Source organism: Odontesthes bonariensis, chromosome 11 (genome assembly GCF_027942865.1).
Source record: "Odontesthes bonariensis isolate fOdoBon6 chromosome 11, fOdoBon6.hap1, whole genome shotgun sequence".
NCBI classification, from domain to species: domain Eukaryota; kingdom Metazoa; phylum Chordata; class Actinopteri; order Atheriniformes; family Atherinopsidae; genus Odontesthes; species Odontesthes bonariensis.
Genome location: NC_134516.1, coordinates 24,408,904 through 24,416,728, shown reverse-complemented (window position 1 = coordinate 24,416,728; position 7,825 = coordinate 24,408,904). Strand labels below are relative to the sequence as shown.

Sequence of the window (7,825 nt, the reverse complement as noted above, 5' to 3'; positions counted from 1 at the left end):
GTAACCTACCAGCTTGTCTTGAGAAGATATCTGTCAATTTGGCACATTTGGCTGCCACCTCCTGTCTTTTTTTTAGCTTAGCCCTCTCTGTTCCACCTGGCCTCTTTCTACCCTCCATCACTGACACGCTCTGTTTCGTGCCATTGTTATTTAAAAGACGAGCCATGGGCCAAACCATCTGAAACATTTGGGAGGAGAGAATTCCCTTACATGGTAGAACCTATTTAATCTGCTGTGATGCAGCAGGCGGCTGCGCTGCAATGGTGAATTTATGCAGACTACAGTTGAATTGATATTAATGCAAGAATAAGATAAGTGACAAAAATTAGTTACAACTATTTTCCCCATGGGCCAAGCAGCCCAGGTCGATGGTTTGGGCCGGGATAGGTCCCGGATAATACCATTGCCAAACCGGCATTGCGTCCCCCCATTGAACTAGTCCCGTCCGAATAGGGCTTTAGTTTCCCTGCACTCAGTTTATTAGTTCACTCACTTCACCTGTGTTTTTTCCCTCAGCTGCACTCACTCTCCAATCACTCTCACTCCCTATTTAGTTTCCAGCCTCCCCTCTTAGTTTGCCGTATCTTTGTTGTATGTTGTTTGCCTTCTATGCCAAGAGTCTTGATCCATGTTCCACGTCGATATTGCCAAAGTTAAGTATTTATTTATTTATGCCATGTTGAGTCCTTTGTTTATTTTGCCACGTTTTGTTTTTTGAATCCGGCTTTGCCGCGCCTTTTGTTTGCACTTTGTTTCTTTGTTAATAAACCAAGCCTTATTTTTTGAGAAGTCCGCATCCGTGTCCTCCCTCACCCACCTTGACAAAACTGCACTAAATACGGACATAGTAGCTCACTCTCCGTCGACTCCAATTGATTCTGTTGGCCTAGAGTGAGGAGGCCCACCCAATATGGCGCTGTTACGTTCCAGCACGCCATGAGGCGTCTACGTATATTATTTCTATGGGTGCAGCCAGCGAGGTGATCTGTATTTCTTGTGCTGTGTTGTGTATGTGTGAAACATGTTTAATTGTGCGTTGTGTTTAATAGTTCGACGGTGATGACGGTGGCTGTTGTAATAAATCATCAGTATCAAAGAACTGTGGTCTGTGCCTTCCTGACGGGAGTGACAGGGACGGTGTCATTTTCTCAGCAGCTAGGGGTTCGCCAAAGTCAGTTTCTTAGCATCGGAGAATCTCTTGATAACCTGTAAAAATGTACTTTACATGTCAAGAATAGCAGATGAGGCTCCCCTCCTATCCATAATTATGAATATGTTGATGTTGCTATCAGTAACATGCAGTCATACATCTTCACACAAGGATGAAATAAATAAAGGTGGAACAAGTTATGTTCCCGCCCAGTTTTGAACTGAGGACCTTTTGCATATTAGGCGAACGTGATAACCACTACACTACGGAAACTGACGCCATGGCTACTGACTAGTGTTCCAGAGGGCAAACAATGAGGTAAATTTTCCCAAATCTTGTTGCTTGCGGAAAGAGATTATGGAGTGGCAACAAATTGAGTCAGAAGTGTGATTATAACACACTCCTCTAGGAGAGCATGGAAATGAAGCATTGCAAATGAATATGCAAGAAGAAACCAAAAGGATTCAACTAGTGACACACAGATGTGAAATGTCACATACCACCTCAGCTGGGATTGATCGATTGTGCAAGCGTGACTTAACAACTGACTAACCTACTCAACTCGTCTTCCTTCCAGAACGCAACCATGACAGCACACACCTGAAGGTTCCACCGAGATTTGAACTCGGATCACTGGATTCAGAGTCCAGAGTGCTGACCTTTACACCATGGAACCCCTTCCACAGTCAATTTACGCTCTCAGTCATGCAAGTGCTTGACAATGAAATGGTTTTAGCAACGTGTTTTTTTGTCAATTTTTCAGTGATACTCTTACAGCTTGTATTCTCAGCATGGGCACGACAGTCAAGTAACACATTCTGTATCTTCGCTGGTCAAAGGTTAGAATCCGCCTGTCAAGTGGAGGAGCAGCTGGGGGTTCGCCAAAGTCTGTTCCAGCAGGGAGAGTCCAGGGAATCAGAGCTGAAGCACAGAGGAAAGGGAGCAGTAAGAACCTACAAGTTGTATTTGCTCAAATTTTCAAGCAAAGACAACTTTCTCCTTAAGGTGACAGAGTTCTGCTTTAATGTTACAGTGGGTTCAGTTTAGTGTCATGATACCAGACTCCAGGGCCCAAAAGCCAACGAGTTTGAAGATGATTTATTACCTGATTTCTTTCCACAGTTCAGTAAACAAGGAAAGCCAGATTTAAGAGTTCATTCCTCTTGAAGCAGACGGAGACAGGAGCTGGAGACTGAGGCAGGTACAGGTAGGCTACCGAGCGTTTCCAGGTGGATGTTGAATGGAGCAGTCGCTGAAGTGAGTGCTCATCAAACACAGCTCCAAAGCAGTCCCCAGGTCAGAGCCAGCCTTCTTTAGCAGTTTGCTCAGTTTCTTTGAGTCGCTGGCTCTGATGCTGCTGCCACAGCAGATGGTGCTGAAGAAAGATGCACTCTGCACCACAGACTTATAAGAGATATGCAACAGGTAAACTCCCAGGTGTTCCTCAGCCACCTCTTCTCCTGGGATGGAGACGCTGTTTGGCTTATTCGTGCTCATCCTAAAATCAGCAGCTGAGGTGATTATTCCCACACCAGGCCACAAAGTGGTTGACCACCTCCCTGCCTCTTGTCCTTCCTTCCCTGGTTACCTGTCAGATTTTATTACTCATTTTAAAAGCTTTGAATAGTTGGACGGTTGCCTCTGTCTATGATCTGTGAACTCCTTACTCCCCTGATTGCTGCTCACACGGCCCACTGTTTAATATAACTGACCTGTTCATTAGATGGAAATGGATCCCTGCATACTCCTAAAAATCACTTTATTTTGAGGCTTTTTCTTCAAATTAAAACCCCACTTTCATAATTACTCGGGACTCTTTGTAAAATGCAAATAAAGCCAGAAAGATATGATCTTAGAACTATTAAAAAGTTCTATCTAATTAGAAATAGTGCAAGTTCGGTGCCATCTGTTGGTTTTTGAATTGCTCTGTATGAATGAATTGGATTCATTCTGAATTGAATTAATTGGATTATATTTACAATGAATTGAACTCCAATTGGCCTGAATTGGACTTTATTATTGAAGTGCCCTGAGATGACATTTGTTGTAATTGTAATAGTTTATTTTGGCAACATTTTAAACAAACTGACATAATTCTGTCTTGGAAAACACTGCTGGTGGAAAACATGATACTGGCTGCTGAAAAACTGGCAGAAGTGGACCTTCCAACGTGACAGTGACAGGAAGTAATCAGCTGAAGTCGTCCAGAGATTAACAGAGAACACAAATCAACATTCTGGAATCCGGACTTCACTTCCATCCAGAATCTGTGGTTGGAACCACAGACCAGAAGAGACAGAACAGAAGCCTTCACAAAGCTGTGATGTCATCGCTGTAGTGACATCACAATCGATGTCATCTCTGATCTTGTTTGACATAACAAAGTTTATACAGGCCAGACATTTTCACTGCTTTTTCACAGCTGGTCAGGAGTTTATCTGAAGAAACTGTCATGATCTGGTTGGCTGTGTTCTGAGTTGTAGGTTGGGCTGAGCAGGCTTCACTGAACACCAGGGCGGAGTCTGGTTGCGGCCTGCTGCCACAGCTGCTTTCCATCTGCAGTCATCAAGATGCCTTAAGGAGCAGCAGGAGCACCAGTCTTTGCCAGATCGTCAAACCATATTCTGTGGTAATCAGGCCCCGAAACCCTTGCTAGAAATCTTGAAATTCAGTATTTCCTCTAACACCTTCTTTGCTTCCCACAGCAAGATTCCTGGACTCTCCTCTCGGTTCCAGCTGGGATCCTTCACCACACCAGCCTCCATTCCCTTCCAGCCTCATTAATAAAATTGTGTTGCCCTGGTGAAATCTGCTTTTGAGTCTTTTCCTTATTTTGGCTTTGGCCCATGACAGAAACACGTCCAGTTTTTGAAGCATATTTGAAAGTCACAGCAAACGGTTTTCAAATCGCCTAAAAAAACACTTAATTACTATCTTAAAGGTGGGGTATGAGCATGGCCGTAGCGACATTAGAGGACAGCGAGGTCTGGACCTCCCTTATTTCATCCAAGGTTGTTTTTTTTTTTTTTGTTTTTTTTTGGACTGCCAAAAATGCCCAACTGAATCAAACATAAAAAAACCTCTGAAACGTGCTTTGCAGATTGTGGTTAACATCCATGGGCTTTGTTTTCGTTTTTTGCCTGTGTGAGTGAAAAAGACTATGCGACTCGTGGAAGAGAACGCAATTCAGCAGACATCGCAAGTGATTAAGCCTGCGCAGCGCAGCACTTGGGCGCAACAAAGCCAACAGTTTTAAAACAGTAGGTGATGCCATTTGTACTTTTAGGGGCTGTAATTTGCAATGATTTATTTCTACTTGAATATTATTTTTATTTTGGAATATCACTACCATTCATCATTCAGTTCAACAAGTTCAAAGTTACCCCCTATATTCTTTAAAAACATGGTGGTGTACTATAAATTTAAATTTAGTACAGTACATTTAAAAAAAATAAATGCTGGTTTATACAATTAAAAGACATTTAAACAATACAACTCTTGTGTGACCTGTAATTTAATAAATACATAAAAAAATATAAATATATATTGTACATAATACATAAATGTAGGCTATATATTAAAAACTATATAATTTAAAATACATATATATATATATATATAGTAAAAATTTCAACGCGCGCTGCGCGCAAATCATGGACCTCACCTATTCCAAAATCCTGGCTACGGCCCTGGGTATGAGATCTTTGAAAAACGGTTCCTGCAAGCTATATTTTTGAAAATACACAACCTTGTCTCTCCCTTCAGCCCACCCCTCGAAACCATGCCTTCAAAACAGATGAACGAGTCACGAGTCTGTGAACGCGCAGGGGGGAGGGGGGAGGGTGGCTGACGGTTGATTGCCGTGTCAGAATCCAATAGAAGTAACTCTCATCATTACTTCTATTGGTCAGACATTTCCTCTTGCTACACCCTCTACAATGGACTAAAATATAATTTTTTTTCCCAAACATTCTATTTTAGTGGGTGCAATGGGGTCGTGAGGAGGTTTTCAGACAATATGATAAAAAATGCTCCAGAAAACATCTCATACCCCACCTTTAACCCTCATAGGGTCTTCGGGTCTGTGGGACCCATTTTCAGTTTTTTGCTTAATAAAAATTATACAAATAATTATTTTTTTCAAACTAAGATTCATTGGCCTTGGCTCATTTTCTGTGAGGAACATAAATCAGAAAAAAAATTCAATGACCCCCCCCCTGTATACCCCCCTTCAAAATTATATTACATACAGGGTCTTCAGGTCCACTGGACCCGGGGCTAGTGAAAGTGTGGAAATCATAGGTCCTGTGCACCCATATTTTCCCTTACTCCTCTCTGGGCCTCTGTGTGTGTGTGTGTTGGTAATTTACCAACTTTGTTGCAAAATTAGAGCACCCAACACTGTCTGAACCCAGATTCCCACACATTTCACCCTGTCTTGTGGGAACCAATCTTGGGTTCCTGACACTATAAATAGCTCTGTCAGCGTGGTTCCATACCACAACTGATCAAGATGGCAAAGCGACTCTCTGTTCAGGCTGCCTTACAGTTGATAGTTGAAGAGACAGAGGGTTTTGATGGTGCTGCAGAGGAAGTAGAATGTGAGGATCACCCGAAATGATCATGGACCATAATGCCACAAAAGGAGGGGTGGACAACCTCGATAAGCTGGTGACTGCTAACAGCTGCAAACGGAAGAGCCTACGATGGCCTCTGGTGATATTCTTTGATATGTTGGATATCTCCTTGTACAACACCTTCGTCATTTGGATGTCACTGAGCCCAGAGTGTAATGGGGGAAAGCTGCAGAAGGGGCGTCTCTTTCTTGAGGAATTGGGGAAAATGTTGGTGAGACCTCAGATTGAGAGAAGACGACATCTTCCAAGAACCCCAATCTCTGCAGCCATCGTGAGGAGGATTCAGGGGGAAGATGATGGTGCCACATCCTCCCAAATGACAGAACCACCATCTGCAGAGCCTGAGGTAAGTGTTTGATGCTGTTGTAGTATAATAATTCATATTTCTGAAAGAGAGAAGTGTTAGTAAAGATCCTTATCTTTTCATTATTCTAGATGGCCGGCAACAACAAAAAGAAGCGCTGTGAAGTGTGTGGACCCAAGAAGGACAGAAAAACACAATATACATGCACCCAGTGCAAGAAGTACATATGCAATACACACACAGTGAAACTCTGACCCTCATATGTGGTATAGTCTGGTATGAAAGTAGCCGTGTTCAATGGGGCTAATGTGTTGTTCAGACAGATGTTATGTGTAAACTGACCTGACTAGGCTGAATTTCTAATGAAATTCAAATAAACAATACTTGCTTCATTTGTACATTTGGTGATTTGTTGAGGAGAAGCTTCAGAGCGAGTTTTGGAGATTGTAAGAAGCTGTCTCCATCATCGTTCTCCTCATGAGTAAAATCCTAAACGTCTCTCTCTCTCTTTTTTATGAATTTCTAGGTGTTTGAACCTGACAATTACTTTCCAGTTATACCTGTTTTATGATGCATTTCCTTATTTTGTTACATTTTAATAAGAAAATGAACAAAAACGAGTGGCATTTTTATTCATGAATTTAATTTAACAAAGGGAAAGGGAAAACAATTAACATATATGTTGTTTATTATACTTGCAATTGGGATGGAGTAAACATCTGCAGAGTATTTTAACAAAAAAAGGTTTGATTATGTTGAATTAAAAGCCCCAAAAAGCAATGGGTCCACCAGACCCAGCAGGACTCCCTGTGTAACAAAAAGACGAGGACCCTATAAGGGTTAAACAGTCATTTTGATTTTAAGTTCTTAAAAACAACAAGCAAAATGAGTCAAACCAAGAAATCATTTCCTCCACTTCAGTGGTGTGACATGACCACAAACTTCTGTGTGGACAACACCATCCCCACCAGAACAGTGAGATGCTTCCCTAATAACAAACCCTGGATCACCAGTGAGCTAAAGGAACTATTGAACAAGAAAAAAAGAGCCTTTAGGGAGCGAGACAGGGAGTTACTGAGGAGTATACAGAAGCAGCTCAAAGTCAAGATCAGAGAGAGCAAAGAGGTGTATAGAAAGAAGCTTGAGAGTAAACTGCAGAGGAACAATATCAGAGATGTGTGGTCAGGAATGAAGAAGATCACAGGCCTCAAGCAGAGGGAGGATCGGATGGATGGAAGTCTGGACAGAGCAAATGAGCTGAACACATTCTTCAACAGGTTCAGTTCAGGAACAAGCTCACCATCCTCCCCTCCTGTTCCCAGCCAAAGAGACATCCCACCCTCCTCTGACCCACAGCTTTCCTGTAACACCTCCACCTCCACCTCAGTCATGGATTCTTCTGCTTCCACTAGTTTGTCTTCAACAAAATCAGGAGATGCTGCTGTCCCCTTTGCCTCCCCCTCCCACTTTTCTGTTTCTAGAAGTCAGGTGAAGAGGCAGTTGGAGAGACTGAACCGGAACAAGGCTGCAGGTCCAGATGGTGTCAGCCCCCCGAGTCCTGAAGGCCTGTGCAGAGCAGCTCTGTGGGATTCTGCAACACCTTTTCAACCTTAGCTTGACCCAAGAGAAGGTACCACTGTTGTGGAAGACATCCTGTCTGGTTCCGGTACCAAAGAAAACTCACCCTTCAGATATCAATGACTACAGACCTGTTGCCCTGACATCCCACATCAT

The 7,825-nt window shown here is 42.7% G+C and overlaps 2 non-coding genes across 2 annotated transcripts; both read right to left on the bottom strand.

Moving 5' to 3' along the window:
* Positions 1 to 1,350: 1,350 nt before the first annotated feature.
* On the bottom strand, positions 1,351 to 1,423 carry trnai-aau (transfer RNA isoleucine (anticodon AAU)). Its single transcript has one exon. It is a non-coding gene; the product is annotated as a tRNA-Ile (tRNA).
* Positions 1,424 to 1,754: 331 nt separating this feature from the next.
* Positions 1,755 to 1,826, bottom strand: trnaq-cug (transfer RNA glutamine (anticodon CUG)). Its single transcript has one exon. It is a non-coding gene; the product is annotated as a tRNA-Gln (tRNA).
* Between the last annotated feature and the right edge of the window lie 5,999 nt (positions 1,827 to 7,825).